Below are 15,277 nucleotides of genomic sequence, written 5' to 3' on the forward strand. Positions count from 1 at the left end.
ACTAAAACTCTTGAAATTTCTGAAAGAGCAGTATGAATTCTGAACCGGTAAAACCTTTTGGCAATCGACGGATTCTTTTCCCCAGTCTGTAATACCCTGACCTCACACAGATGTCTCTTCTTCCCTCATTTAAGTTTATAGGAAACGTGTGGTGAACACAGTAAAGCTCAAACAAGCACAAATATACATCACATGATTGACATTTACTTCTCCGGATGAGTTAGCTTTTGTTTTCAGACAGGGGACGCAGCTGTTCTCGCGGCCACTGTCAGAAAAGCAGAACTAAAGCAAAGAGAGGCAAAGGCAGAGCCCTCGGGAATGGCCAGTCAGCTGGAGGGCTTAAGGCTTGGCAGGGGGTAGGAGCATTTTGGTTGCTGCCAGGGTGGGAGGGGGATGGGGGCTGCGGGTGGTTGCAAAACCAGCCGAAGCAAAAAAAGTGAGTTTTTTTCCGGGAAGACAGCAGCACTGGAGGGAGCAAGCCGCGCTGGCTGCCCAGCAGGCGGGTGTGTCCAGTACAGGCCGCAGGACGCAGGAGGCTGGGGGCGGGGGGAGCTGCGTCTAGGTCAGCGAAGGGCAGAGGAAGCCGGACACGGACGCAGTCGCCTCCCGATCCCGGCTCCAAGGCTTCTAGTGGGAAACCGAGTCCCGACCTACGGCCGATCTTCAGGAGCCCCAGTCACCCCAGAATTTCCTCAGGCCTTTCGGGTAAGAAGCCCGGCGCCCGGGGTTTAGAACCGGCATGGCAGCGCGCAGGCGCCTTGTGAGCGGGGAGGCCGCGGACGCAGAAGGAGAGGGCGTGTGAGGCACGGAAAGCCTTCTCTGCGCCTGCGCTGTCTGCTCTCCCTAGGTCGGGGGAGTAGGGGGGCGGGCAACAAACCTTGAGCCGACATCGCGCACACCCTAGATTCCCGGCCGGGGTCGCTCTACACTCCTTAACGCGGCGTCTCGTCAAGCCTCACAGAGCTCCGCAGGGGTGTGGGGAGGTAAGAACCCCCTGGAACAGGCGTCTTGGCCTCTCCTCACCCCTGCTGCCCTCGGGGAGGGGGCGGGGTGACTGCTGGTCGCGCTGCCCTAGGCGCTGAGTCTGGCCCTCCTGTTCCTCCAGGGGCCGAGCCTTGGGCCCCCGACCCATTCCTTTTCCGAGCCCCCCTGAGCTGGCTGGGAAATAAGGACTCTCAAACCTCGCGGCTCCTCGGTAAAGCCTGTTGGGCCGGACCAGGCCAGGATGGCAATCACGGCCGCTGTTTGCCGGGTCCCACCCACCCGGGCCTCCCGGAGTGCTCGGCGCTGCCGGGGGAGCAACCCCCGGGCCGCGGCGGATGGAGGGAGAAGAGCCCCCAGGGCCGCCTGTCCCTCCAGGGAAGGAGCTGAGCCTGCAGGAGGGGCTGTCGCTCCCGAGGAGTGAGTGGTAGCCTCTGCGCTGAAATGACTCTGCCCCCGCAGAGGAATCTGTCATCGCCGCCCGTGCTCTAGCAAAGCCCATTCTCGCACCGATGCATTTTCTCATCGTTTTAGACCAGAAGGACGCGCTAGTGTCCCTTCGTCTACCTCTTCTTTAGTACCTTTGAAAAATGGTAAAAGATGATCTAACTTTTAAACTGTAAACTTAGTTGTACTACCGTGACTGCATATTATTATATTCCAGACTAAGGGAGTTCTTGTTAGTTTGACTCGTGTGGAACCCAGTCCATACATTTGATAACTTAATATTTTTCCTTTAATAAAATTGGCAGTTTGTTGATCGAATTAGGTTACTTAATTTATTATTTTGAGCTTGTCTTTTGAATTAGCACAAGTTCAGTGGTTTGATCTAGTAGAACTATATATAATTTTTCACCTAGTTTCCTCCCTTTTTTCTCCTCTGGATATTAAACCTCATGTTTAGTGTAAAAAAAATTAAATATAATAAAGAATAAGGAAAAATAATCAACTTTAATTCCACATTTAAAGGTAATCAACAATAGTTAATTTTGACTTTTCACCTGAGTTTTTTTTCCCGTGGGATTTTCTTAATTGAAATAATGAGATTTTATATACAGTTGGATTGCCTGCTTTTCTTGCTTAAAATTATATTTTAAGCATTTCCCCATGTTTTTAAAAAGCTTCACAGACATGACGTTATGATTTTTGATAATACAACTGATACATGAGCAAAGTGTCTTTTGAAACAGTTACATTACAGATAAAAATAAATTCCCTTTTAATTATCATCCCGTTATAATATTACATAATATGATGGTATCACAGTTTATTTAATCCAGTGGGTCTCAGGATCCCTTTATACACTTAAAAATTATCGAGGACTAGAAGAGTTTTTGTTTTCTAATGCAGTATATATATACCATTTTAGAAATTAAAACTCGGAAAATTAAAAAATTTTTACTTATTCATTTAAAAATAACAATAAACCCATTATATATTGAATTAAATTATATTGTTTAAAGTAACTATATATTTTTTTAAAAATTTAGTGAGAAAGATGGCATTGTTTTACATTTTTTGTAGATCACTTTAATGTCTGGCTTTATAGGAGACGGCTAGATTCTCATATTTGCTTTGCCCTTCAGTCTGGTGGGCTACCTTGTTTAAACTGAAGCATATTAAGAAAATCCATCCTTGCACACATCGGTATTTGGAACAGGAAGGCCCTTACACCCCGAAAGCTCTTGGGGTCTTTAGGGATCCTCAGACCACAGTTTTAAAAAGCTGATTTAATCATTCTTGTATTGATGAGCTGTTAGGTTCTTTGCAGTTTTCACTATTACAAACATTGCAACATTGAAAGTTCTTTATAATGTGTTCTTGAGCCTAAGTACTAGTGTTTCTCTAGAAGTGGAATTGCTAGGTCATAGAGTATATACTTTAAAAAAAATGTTTTGATAGACATAAACATCACTTATGATGCCTACATAATTTTCTGTGTCTTAATATTGGTGTTTAGATTGTTTCAATTAATGATTTGGCAAAATATCTTTGCATATTTTCAGTTGTTTTGGATTATTTTCTTGAATTTATGAAATGAGAATCGTTAGATCAAATATTAGGAATCTTTTTGAATCGATTGATGCATAGCATATTATCACATTGTTCCCCTGAGTGAGTATACCAGTTTATTTCCTATCAGCAGTGTCTGAGATGCTCTTTTTATCAAACACTTACCAACACTGAGTACTTTTATTATTAAAAAGATCATATTCTGATCTAGTAGGCAGTGAATGGTATGTATTCTGATTTGTGTTACTTCGGTAATGCAGGTTGTACATTGAATATTTTTTCATAATCTTACTAGTTATCTGTTCATATTGTTTGCCCATTTATGGTCCAGTGTCCAAGTGTTTTTCTAACAGATTTGTATTATCTTTTTACATTATAAGGATACATGCTATCATTTTTTTTGAAGGAAAGGAACAAAATTATCTTTTTTCCTTTTTATAGAAGTAGTATATTTTTGTTAAAAAAATACTATAAGAACATGTAATATAGATGTTATGCTTACATAATCTCAGACACCATTATGAACAGTTTGGTGTTTGCTCCTCTGTATTTTTTTTTTCTTGTGACTTTGCTAATACTATAATTTTTTTTTTACAACTTATTTGTAAAAATGGATTTGTACTATGCATGAAGTTTTACAATTTGATTTTTTTTGTCTTTTAGCATTATATATTGGATATTTTTTCATGGAAGTACATAGAACTATGGGCAAAGTTTTTTCAGAGTGGCTTTAGGAACACCAATTGTGACCTTTAGTTATCTGATGTCAGGCTCCTGTCCTCTTCTATATTCTCTTCCTAGGTGATTTCATCTATTAACAGCTATGTGCTGCCAATTCCCAAATCTTTATCTATCTCAGACTTCTCTCCTGCATTCCAGATCCTTATATTCAACTGCCTATCGGACATCTCCCCCAGGATGTTCTCAAGGTACTTCAAACACCAGTCCAAACGTGAACTCGTGTTTTCCCTCAGTCCTGCTCCTCTTTGTATTGCCTGTTATGGTCAGTGCTACCTCCGTCTACCCAGTCACTTGCGATGGCAACCTGGCAGTAATCCTAGCTTTCTCCCTTGCTTTCACTCCCCCAAAGTTCCCATTCTTTAGCCGCTTTTATATCTGTTTCCTTTCCATCTGCTCTGTCTCAGTTCAGGCCCTCATCATCTCTCACCTTAACCATTTTAGGAGTCTCCTTACTATTGGTTTTGTTGTTTTCTGACAAATCTTCCATGTTGTTGCCAATTTGGTTTTACTCATGAAGAGATTTTTAAAAATCATTTTTGCAGAGTATATATTGGTTTATAAAATTATGAACACATAAATGGCCAAGTGAGTAAAGATACTACCTAAAACAAGTTATCATATGCACACATAAATAAACTTCCTTAGAATAGGGAGTATATCTTGTATTTCTTTTGTGTCTTCTGTACAAGGGTAGATTACTGGCACAATACGTAAATCTTGATTGAAATGGGAAGTGTGTGCGGTTTAATAAGATTTCATGTCAAAAGATTTCAGTGTCATACCTTTTACAAATTGTTAGATTATATTATTATTTAATTATCCTACCTTGTTTTGTTATCTTTTAGGTGACTCAAAGAACATAATACTTAGTAGTACATTGCTATTTAGATAGAAATACTTAAGTAGATATTATTTAATAAATTCTATAATTTTTAAGAAAAATTATTGGGCTTTTTCTAATGAGAACTGTTTCTGCAACTTTGAGTTCTGTGCTTTATTTATTTTATTTTTTTTTTGCGGTACGCGGGCCTCTCACTGTTGTGGCCTCTCCCGTTGTGGAGCACAGGCTCCGGACGCACAGGGTCAGCGGCCATGGCTCACGGGCCCAGCCGCTCCGCGGCATGTGGGATCTTCCCGGACCGGGGCACCGACCCGTGTCCCCTGCAAGGGCAGGCGGACTCTCAACCACTGCGCCACCAGGGAAGCCCTGTGCTTTATTTTAAAAAAATACATTTTGTATTCATAGTTCCTTTATTACTTTTTGCTATTATATTTATTTTAAGGTAATGTTTATGTTTATCAAAGGGATACCTGTACGTAATTTAAAGAGTCAAATAATCCTACAAGACTTATAGTGAAAAACAATAGCCCTCTGCCCTCATCCTTCTCTCCCTGAATCCCACTCTACAGAAGCAGCTTTTCCAAGTGTTCCTCATTGGAATCACAAACACAGAAAATAACTTGAGTAACTATTTTCTCAGTTCCCCCAAGTGTGATTTATAACTACAGTAGACCCTTGTACAACACGAGTTTGAACTGCAGGTCCACTTATACGCAGATTTTTTCCAGTAGTAAATAAATACTACAGTACTACACGATCCTGCTTGGTTGAATCCATGGATACAGACAGGAATCTCACATACTGAGGAACTGTGGATACAGAGGGCTGACTGTAAGTTATACAGGAATCTCACATACTGAGGAACTGTGGATACAGAGGGCTGACTGTAAGTTATACAGGACTTCGTGAAGAGTCAGCACCCAAACCCCATTGTTCAAGGGTCAACTGCAGTAACACTTCAGATGCATAGGAGAGATGTTAATTCATTACGTAAAGTGGATGCCTTAGGGGCATTAAGGCTTAATTCTCTCACAGAACCCTTACTGAGAAAGGCTGCCCCACAGTCAGCGACTATTCAACTCTTTTTCACCTCTAGGTTTTTAAATAACATGCTCTCATATACAGCTATTTCTCCTCCCTACCCCCATCCTACCATAGTTTTAGACGTTATTTACCAATTTCCTATTATAGAAGATGGGAATTTGTTACACCAGCCTACACATTTAAATACTGCACTTCTCACCTCCTTTTTGTTTGCAAATTAGTTATATGTTAATTTTTAGTTAAATTATTATTTAGTGTTTGCACCATTTATGTAAATATTGTGTACAGCTGAGCCAGGTAGTATATTGTGATGATACTTCGTGTCTTATGTAATTCTGTTTTTCCTAGAGTTAATAATCATCTTGGTTTTTTAATATATCTTTTCATATCTTTTATTTAATCTATTAGCAACCTTTCAGGCAAGATGTGTAAATCTCCTGTTGGTAGATTCACACACATCAGATAATCTGTTTGTTTATTTTGCAACATCTTTCCTGTAATTGTCTGTCACCCTGCCTCCATCTTGATGGGTTGCTCTCTAGGCCTGTTGTACAGCTATCTTCCTGAAGTGTCCTTTTATGATCATCTGTGAATTTCATTTTTCTCTCCCCTGTGTGGGATAACCTGTTTCCAGGATGTCAGGTCTTTTTTCTTTCTTGGTGTCGCCTTCATGTTGGCAAAGTACATCTTCTAGTAGTTTCCTGAGAAAGACTGAATGGGAGGCAAATTTTGACATACCTCCTTCATTATGTGTGTGCATCTATGTGCACATGCATTTCCTTACTTTCCAGCATTACAAGATACTCCATGCTCATCTTGTATATTTTCTGTCCCGGTCTTACAATCAGCGATTTCTCCAAGGAGCCTTGGTTCCTTTTTTTGGAGAAACCAAGATCTGGGCACTAGTGTGCTTGTTGCCATTAAGAAGTCTTGCTTTTAGGCCCTTTCAGCTGATGGAGCAAGAGATATGGTTTATGCTAATATCTATAGATATTTCAAATAAAAAATTATTACAAATGTGTAACCATCTGTGTCCATATTAAGCTAAACATGAATTTATACTGATGTCTCCAACTCAAATTCATTACCACATGGATCATTCTAGCTTCCTCCCCTTGCTTATATATAACCTTCCCCTCCAAGAGTGGAAACCTCACTCCCACCATCAGCCATCCATTTATTTAATTTCATTTCTAACATATGTGTATGATGGTTTCAGAATTAACCCATACCCCCAGGAGAAACAACTTTATCAACTAGAGTACAATGCTTGTGTTGCCTTTAGACTCCACTTATTTCCAAAGGTAGAACTTTATTTCTCCACCCCCTTCAGCATGGTTGTTTTATATAAATTCGTAATGCATTTAGACTTTTTTTTTTTTCACATTCTGCATTCCATCTGAGTCCCCCAACCTTCTAAACATTTTTAAAAATTTGCGTACATTGAGGTTATTCTTTGTGTTATAAAGTTGTATGGGTACTGACAAATACTTAATGTCTTGTATTCACCATTATAGTATTGTACAGAATAGTTTCACCACCCTAAAAGATCCACTTTGCTTTACCTGTTCAGTCCTCCCCTACTCCAAAGCACTGGCAATCACTGATGTGTGTACTGTCACTCTAGTTTTACCGATTCCAGAATGTCATAAAATTAGAATTGTATAGTATAGAGATTTTTTAGACTGCTTTCTTTCACTTAGCAATACCCATTTAAGATTCATCCATCTTTTTGTGGCTTGATGGTACATTTCTTTATATCACTGAATAATATTCCATTGCATGGATGTACCAGAGTTTATTTAGCCATTCACTTACTGAAGGACATCTTGGATGCTTCCACATTTTGGCAGTTATGAATAAAGCTGCTATAAACATTCACATCTCAGTTCTTGTGTGGACATAAATCTTTAAATCAGTTGGGTAAATACCCAGTATTATGATTGCTGATTCATATGGTAAGACTATGTTTAGTTTTGTGAGAGACTGCCAAGGTGTTTTCCAAAGTGGCTGTACCATGTTGCATTCCTATCAGCAATAAATGAGAGTTCCTGCTGTTTGGCATCCTTGGGGAATTTGGTATTGTCAGTTTTTTGGATTTCAGCCATTGTAATAGATATGAAGTGGTATCTCATTATTTTAATCTGTAGTTCTCTAAAGATAAATGATATTGAGCATTTTATCATATGTTTATTTGCAAATTTTATCTTTTTAAATTTTTATTTTATATTAGAGCATAGTTGATTACCAATGTTGTGTTAGTTTCAGTTGTACAGCAGAGTGATTCAGTTATACATGTATCCATTCTTTTTAAAATTATTTTCCCATTTAGGTTATTATAGAGTATTGAGCAGAGTTCCCTATGCTATACAGTAGATCCTTGTTGGGCAAACTTTATATCTTCTTTGCAAAGGTATCTGTTCAGAACTTTTGCCCTTTTTTTTTTTTTGCGGTACGTGGGCCTCTCACTGTTGTGGCCTCTCCCGTTGCGGAGCACAGGCTCCGGACGCACAGGCTCAGCGGCCATGGCTCATGGGCCTAGCCGCTCCGCAGCATGTGGGATCCTCCTGCACCGGGGCAGAAACCCGTGTCCCCTGCATTGGCAGGTGGACTCTCAACCACTGCGCCACCGGGGAAGCCCTTGCCCATTTTTTAATTGGATTGTTTGTTATCTAATTATTGAATTTTAAGAGTTTTTTGAGGACTTCGGATACAAGTTCTTTATCAGTTATGTGTTTTGAAAATATTATCTCCCACTCTGTGGCTTGTCTTCTCATTTTCTTAACAGTGTCCTTTTCAGAGCAGATGTTTTTTTTCACTTCAATAAGGTCCAACTTATCAATTTTTTTCTTTCATGTCTCATACCATTGGTGTTATATATAAAAATTCATCACCAACCCAAGGTTATATAGATTTTCTCTTATGCTTTTTGAAGAAGTTTTTAGAATATTGCATTTTACATTTAGTCTCATCCATTTTATTTTTAATTTATTTCTTCTTCCAGTTTCATTGAGATAAAACTGACATACAGCACTATATAAGTTTAAGGTGTACAGCATAATGATTTGACTTACATAAATCATGAAATGATTACCAAAGTTTCGTGAACATCCTTTATCTCATATAGATACAAAATTAAAGAAATAGAAAAAAATTTTTTTCCTTGTTATGAGAACTCTTAGGGTTTACTGTCAACAACTTTCATATATAACATACAGCAATGTTAATTATATTTATCATGTTGTACATTACATCCCTAGTACTTATTTATCCTATAACTGATGTTTGTACCTTTTGCTACCTTCATCCAGTTCCCCCTCCCTCCACCCGCTGCCTCTGGTAACCACAAATCTGATCTTTTTTTCTGAGTTTGTTTGTTTGCTTTTGAAGTATAAATGATCTACAATACTATGTTAGTTCCTGGTACACAACATAGTGATTTGATATTTCTATACATTTCAAAATGATCACCACAATAACTCTAGTTACCATCTGTCACCATACAAAGATATTAAATAATTATTGACTGTATTCCCCACACTGTACATTTCATACCCATGACTTATTTATTTTGTAACTGGAAGTTTGCACCTCTTAGTCTCCCTCATTTAGTTCTCTCCTCCCCCCATCACCCTTCCCTCTGGCAAGGGGGATTTGTTCTTTATATATATATGACTCTTTCTCTTTTGTTGTGTTTGTTCATTTGTTTTTTAGATTGTACATATAAGTGAAATCATATAGTAATTGTCTTTCTCTGTTTGACTTATTTCACTTAGCATAATACCCTCTAGGTCCATCCATGTTGTTACAGATGGCAGTTTTGCCATTTTATTTCCATATGTCTTTGTTCTCTTTGGGTTGATCTTGTTTGGGACTCTCTGTGATTCCTTGATTCTGTGGGTTCTGAATATCTGTTTCCTTTCCCAGGTTAGGGAAGTTTTCAGCTATTATGTCTTCAAATATGTTCTCTGCCCCTTTCTCTCTCTCTTCTCCTTCTGGAACTCCTATAATGCAAAGTTAGTAAACTTGATGTTGTCTTAGAGGTCTCTTAAGCTGTCCTCTTTTTTTTTTTTTAATTCTTTTTTTCTTTTCCTGTTCAGCTTGAGTGATTTCTACTACTCTGTCTTCTAGTTTGATGATCTGTTCCTCTGTATCATCTAGTCTACTGCTGATTCTTTCTAGAGTATTTTTTTAATTTCAGTTATTGTATTCTTCAACTCTGTTTGGTTCTTTATATTTTCTAATTCTTTGTTGGAAACTTCCAACTTCTCACTGTGTTCATCCATTCTTTTCCTGAGTTCTTTGAGCATTTTTATGATCATTACCTTGAACTCTTTATCAGGTGGATTGCTTATCTCCACTTAGTTCTTCTTCTGGGGTTTTATCTCATTCCTTCATTTGGAACATATTCCTCTGTTGCCTCATTTGCCTAATTCTCTGTCTTTATTTCTGTGTATTTGGTAGGTTGGGTATGCTTCCTGATCTTGGAGAAATGACCTTATTTAGAAGACGTCCTGTGATGCCCAGCAGCATACTCCCCTCTCATCCCCAGACCTATCTGCTCTAGGGAGTGCCCTCTAGGTGGACTGCATGGGCCCTTCTGTTTTGTTGGGGTGACTGCTGTGGGCATCCTGGTAGGTGTGGCTGACCCCTTGTCTGGTTTGGTTGCCAGGCCCTGAGTAATGTGAAGACTGCGGTCTGCTGGTGGCAGGGCCAGGTCCTGACATGGCTGGCTGCATGGCCTGTGTTGTCCCAGTCCTAATGCTAGACTGCTGGTGGGCAGGGCTGGGTCATGAGGTGCTTGGGCCGGGACTAGTGCTGGCCATTAGTGGGCGGAGCCAGGTCCTAAGGCTGGTGTTGGCCTGTTGGCAGGCAGGGCTGGTTCCTGACATGGTTGGCTGTGAGGTCTGGGATGTCCTGGAGCTGATGCTGGCCTTCTGTTGGTTAGGTCCAGATCCCATGGCTGATAAGCCACAGGGAGGATTCCAAAATGGCGCTTGTCATCACCAGTGTCCTTATGGTAGAATGAGCTCCCCAAAATGACTGCTGCCAGCATCTATGTCCCCAGGGTAAGTCCCAGTTGCCTCCTGCCTCTCCAGGAGTCTCTCTAAGATCAGCAAGTGGGTCTGACCAAATCTTTCAAATTACTGCTTCTGCCCTGGATCTCAGAGCACGTGTGATTTGGTGTGCGCACTTTAAGAGTGAAGGCTCTATTTCCCCCAGCCCTTTGGCTATCCTGAATGTAAGCCCAAAGCCTAATGTTTTAGGAGGCTCATTCTCCTGGTGTAGGACCCCCAGGCTGGGGAACCTGATATGGAGCTCAGGCCCCTTGTTCCTTGGGGAGAACCTCTGCAATTGTAATTATCCTGCTGCTTATGGATCACCCACCGAAGGGTATGTGTCTTGACTACACCATGTCTCCACCTCTCCTACCCATCTTGTTGGGATTCCTTCTTTATATTAAGTTGTAGAAGATCTTTTCTGCTAGTTCTCATCAATAGTTGCTCTTTAAGTAGTAATTTTGGTGTGCCCATGGGAGGAGGTGAGCTCAAGGTCTTCCTATTCCTCTGTCTTAGCCACTCCCCCTCTATTATCCATTTAAAATACATTCTTACGTAAGGTGTAATTCTTGCAGTATTTCATACTTTTCATTATTATTATATTTGTTATGGTGATCTGGTGATCTTTGATCAGTGATCTGATGTTACTACTATAACTTGCTGAGGGCCTAGATGACGGTTAGCATTTTTAGCATAAAGAATTTTTTAATTGAGGTGTGTACATTGGTTTTTTTATACATAATAGTATTGCACACAATAAACTACAGTATAGTGTAAATCTTTAAATCATTTGGACAAATACCATATAACTTTTATATGCACTGGGAAACCAAGAAATTTATGCAACTCACTTTATTGTGATATTCACTGGTCTGGAACCAAATCTACAATATCTTCAAGGTATCCCTGTATTGTGTTGACTGTTATAGGTCCTTTGCCTTTCCATATACACTTTAGAATCAGTTTCCTGAGTTCTACAAAATAGCTTACTGGGATTTTGATTGGGATTGCACTGAATCTACAGATCAGGTGGAAGAACTAACATCTTAACAGTATTGTCTCCTTGTCCATGAACATGGACTATATCTCCATTTATTTAGATTTTCCTTGATTTTTTTGTCAGCATTTTGTAGTTTTCCACGTATAGGTCCTGTATATATTTTATACTTATATCTAAGCATTTAATTTTTGAGGTATATTGTAAAAGCTGTGTTTTAAAATGTCAAATTCCAACTGTTCCTTGCTCGTATAGGAAGCATTTGACTTTTGTATATTAACCTTGTATCCTGCATCCTTGCTATTACACTCACTTTTCCATATTGGGGGGTCAGTTTGGGGAGATTTTCTACATTGAAAATCATGTCATCACAAATAAAGACATTTTTATTTCTTCCTTTCCAAACAGTGTACCTTTTATTTCCTTTTCTTATTACACTAGTGAGGGTTTCCATACTATGTGCAATAGGAGTGGTGAGAGAAGACATCCTTTCCTTGATCCCAGTCTTTGGGGGTAGGGCATCTAGTTTCTCATCACTAAGTATATTGTGTAATGGTAGCTGTAGGTATTTTGTTGATATTCTTCATCAAACTGAAGAAGTTCCCCTCTACTCATAATTTGCTGAGAGCTTTTATCATGAGTAAGTATTGGGTCTTGTCAAATGCTTTTTTTTTGCATCAGTTCATATGATTATATGATAATTTTTCTTTAGTCTGTTGACATGGTATATTACATTGATTAATCTTCAAATGTTGAACCTGCCTTGCATACCTGAATAAATCCCACTTGGTTGTTGTGTATAATTTTGTTTATACATCGCTGGATTCAATTTGCTAGTATTTTGTTGTGGGTTTTTACTTCTGTGTTCATAAGTTACATTGGTCTGTAGTTTTTCTTTCTTGTAGTGTCTTTATCTGGTTTTGGTATTAGAATAATGCTCGTCTTATAGAATGAGTTAGGAAGTGTTCCCTGTGCTTCTTTTTTCTGGAGGAGACTGTGGACGATTTGGATCATTTCTTCATTAAATATTTGGTAGAATTCACCAGTGAAGCTTTCTAGACCTGATGACTTTTTTTGTGGAAGGTTATTAATTATTGATTCAGTTTCGTTAATATATATAGGACTGTTCAGGTTGTCTGTTTTTCCTTGTGTGAATTTTGGTAGTTTGTGTTTTTCAAGGAATTGGTCCATTTCATCAAAATGATCAAGTTTGGGGGCATAAAATTGTTCATAATATTGCTTTATTTTCCTTTAAGTGTCCATGGTGTCAGTAGTTATGGCCCCTCTTTCATTTCTGATATTGGTTATTTGTATCTCTCTTTTTTTTTAATTAGCCTAGTTTATCAATTTTACTTTTTTCAAAGAAAGAGTTTTTGGTTTCAGTGGTTTTTCTCCATTTCTCTATTTTCCTGTTTTTAATTTCATTGATTTCTGCTCTTATCTTTGTTACCTTTCCTTCTACCTACTTTGGGCTTAAGTTGTTCTTTTTCTAATTTCCCAAGGTGGAAGCTTAGATTATGGATTCTTAGATCTCTCTTTTTTAATATATGCACTTAATGCTATAAGTGCCCCTTTAAGCACTGCTTTTACTACATTCTGTAAGCCTCACTTGAATTTTAAGATTTGTGTTATCAATTTTCATGATCTTTTTTCTTTACATAGTCTTTACGTATGGCTTCCTGTTGCTGTTTCGTAGTTGCATTGCTTTTTTTTTCTGAGAATATTAGTTTCTTTGAAGTTTTCTTATTCCTATACTGTCTCTTCCTCCAAGTTCCTTTTATTTGTTTTGGTGCCTATGTGTTTTCATGTATTTTTGTATATGTATGGTAAAAATAAAATTTAAAAATGGAAATAAAATAATATGCCTTAATGAATAGGATGGCATACCATTGTTAATGAGAATTGTTCTGAAGTTTACCTTGTGCTAGCATAATTATTGTTTCTTTGAAGATGACATTTTCTCTCTGGCTGTTCTATCTTGGAGTTCAAAAGTTTCACTATAGAGTATCTAACTGTGGATTTCTCTTTACAGTCGACCATTGAACCATGTGAGTGTTGGGGTGCCGATTCTCTGCAAGTCAAAAATTCACATATAACCTATAGTCAGCCCTCCGTATCCACGGTTCCTCCATATCCATGATTCAACCAACTCTGTGGAGTATTGCAGTATTTACTATTGAAAAAAATCTGCATATAAGTGAGCTGTGCAGTTCAAAGCCATGTAGTTCAAGGGTCAACTGTATTTATATTGCTTGGTAATGGGTTACCTATATCTGTTGTGTTTTTCATCAGATCTGGAATTCCTGGCATTATCTTTTCAAGCATACTTGTTCCATGCTCTGTTCTCCTTACGGGGCTCCATTCTCATTCTGTCATCCATGTTTTCTAACTTCTTTTTTCATATTTTCTTCTTCCTCATCTCTCTGGGCTACATTTTAGGTTATTTCTTCAGATAGGTTTTCCTGTTTGTTCAGTTCTCTTAAGCTCTGTCTAATCTTTTTTAACCCATCTTTAAAGTATCTCTCATTTTTTCTGAGCCTCATGTGTCGTCAGTTCATGGTGACCATCATAAGTGGCTCTAGTAAAGCCCTCTCAGTAGTTTATTGTCTTGTATCCTTCATTTCCCACTCCTATTCCTTACTCAGGGCATCATTCAAATGTGTTTAATAATCTATATCTTTTTGTTTGTATATTATTGCAAAATTTATATTGTTTTATTGTGTTTTACAAAAGTAACAGTTTGCAACAGACTGGAAGTTTTAAAAAAAAAAGTCATTCACTATCAACTATTTAAGGAACATTGCTGAAAAGTATTCCCCCTTCTGGATTTAGCCAGTTGCTTTCTTTTGATATCATTTAACTTGTCCCTCTATCCTTGAATTTCTTGTAAATATGCAGTTAGTGCTAAAAACTTGATTAGATTTGGATTCAGGTTTCTTTTGTGTTTTTTTTTGTTTTTTGGGGGGAGCAGGAATACTTTGTATGTGATTCTATGTCTTCCACATTAATTGATGGTGAAATTAGTCACTGGATTTAGATGTGTTGGCCTGATCCCACCGTTATAAAGTTCCCCTCAACCCTTCATCTAACAGTTTTAACAGCCATTGATAGCCATTGCCTAGTCCATTTATTGCTTTAGGGACTATGAAGAAATGATTTAAAAATTTTTAATATCTTTCTGCATTTATCAACTGGAATTCTTATCTAAAGAATTCTTCCTCAGCAACTGTTTTCTTATCCTAAAGTACATTTTGTAAATAAAGGGCAGGATAAATTCTTAGTTCTTTTCTCTTAATATATCAGTTTTCAGAGTAAAGGGTTACTGCCCTAGCAACTCTCTAATGAGTGGTGGTTTTTGTTTTTGTTTTTAGTATCATTATGATCTCTTGGTTTGTTTGTTTTTTTTTAATCCATTTGATTTGTGGTCAGTCCTTTGTAGTCTTCATTTATTTGAGGTTCATTTGTCCCATTTAAGCCAGTGATACTTAGCTCCTGTGTCCTTTTTATATTGTCCCATTAGTCATTGATAGATTCCTTCAAGGTGTCTCAGGCTTATTTGATGGAGCTCCTGCCACAGATCAGAGGTTCACCTACTTTATT

The 15,277-nt window shown here is 38.4% G+C and overlaps 1 protein-coding gene across 3 annotated transcripts in view; it reads left to right on the forward strand.

Annotated features, from left to right (window-relative positions):
- Nucleotides 1–301: 301 nt before the first annotated feature.
- Nucleotides 302–15,277, forward strand: part of ZFYVE16 (zinc finger FYVE-type containing 16) — a 55,427-nt gene continuing 40,451 nt past the window's right edge. Inside the window, exons 1-2 of one of the 3 annotated variants that reach the window (XM_028493033.2) lie at nt 842–983; nt 3,796–3,923. The gene's annotated coding sequence lies outside the window, so the exon portion shown is untranslated. Of the gene's footprint in view, nt 706–841; nt 984–3,795; nt 3,924–15,277 lie in introns of those variants that run through there. The other 2 variants (XM_055086641.1, XM_055086642.1) reach the window with 2 other exon arrangements.

The sequence above is a fragment of the Physeter macrocephalus genome, chromosome 8 (assembly GCF_002837175.3).
Source record: "Physeter macrocephalus isolate SW-GA chromosome 8, ASM283717v5, whole genome shotgun sequence".
NCBI classification, from domain to species: domain Eukaryota; kingdom Metazoa; phylum Chordata; class Mammalia; order Artiodactyla; family Physeteridae; genus Physeter; species Physeter macrocephalus.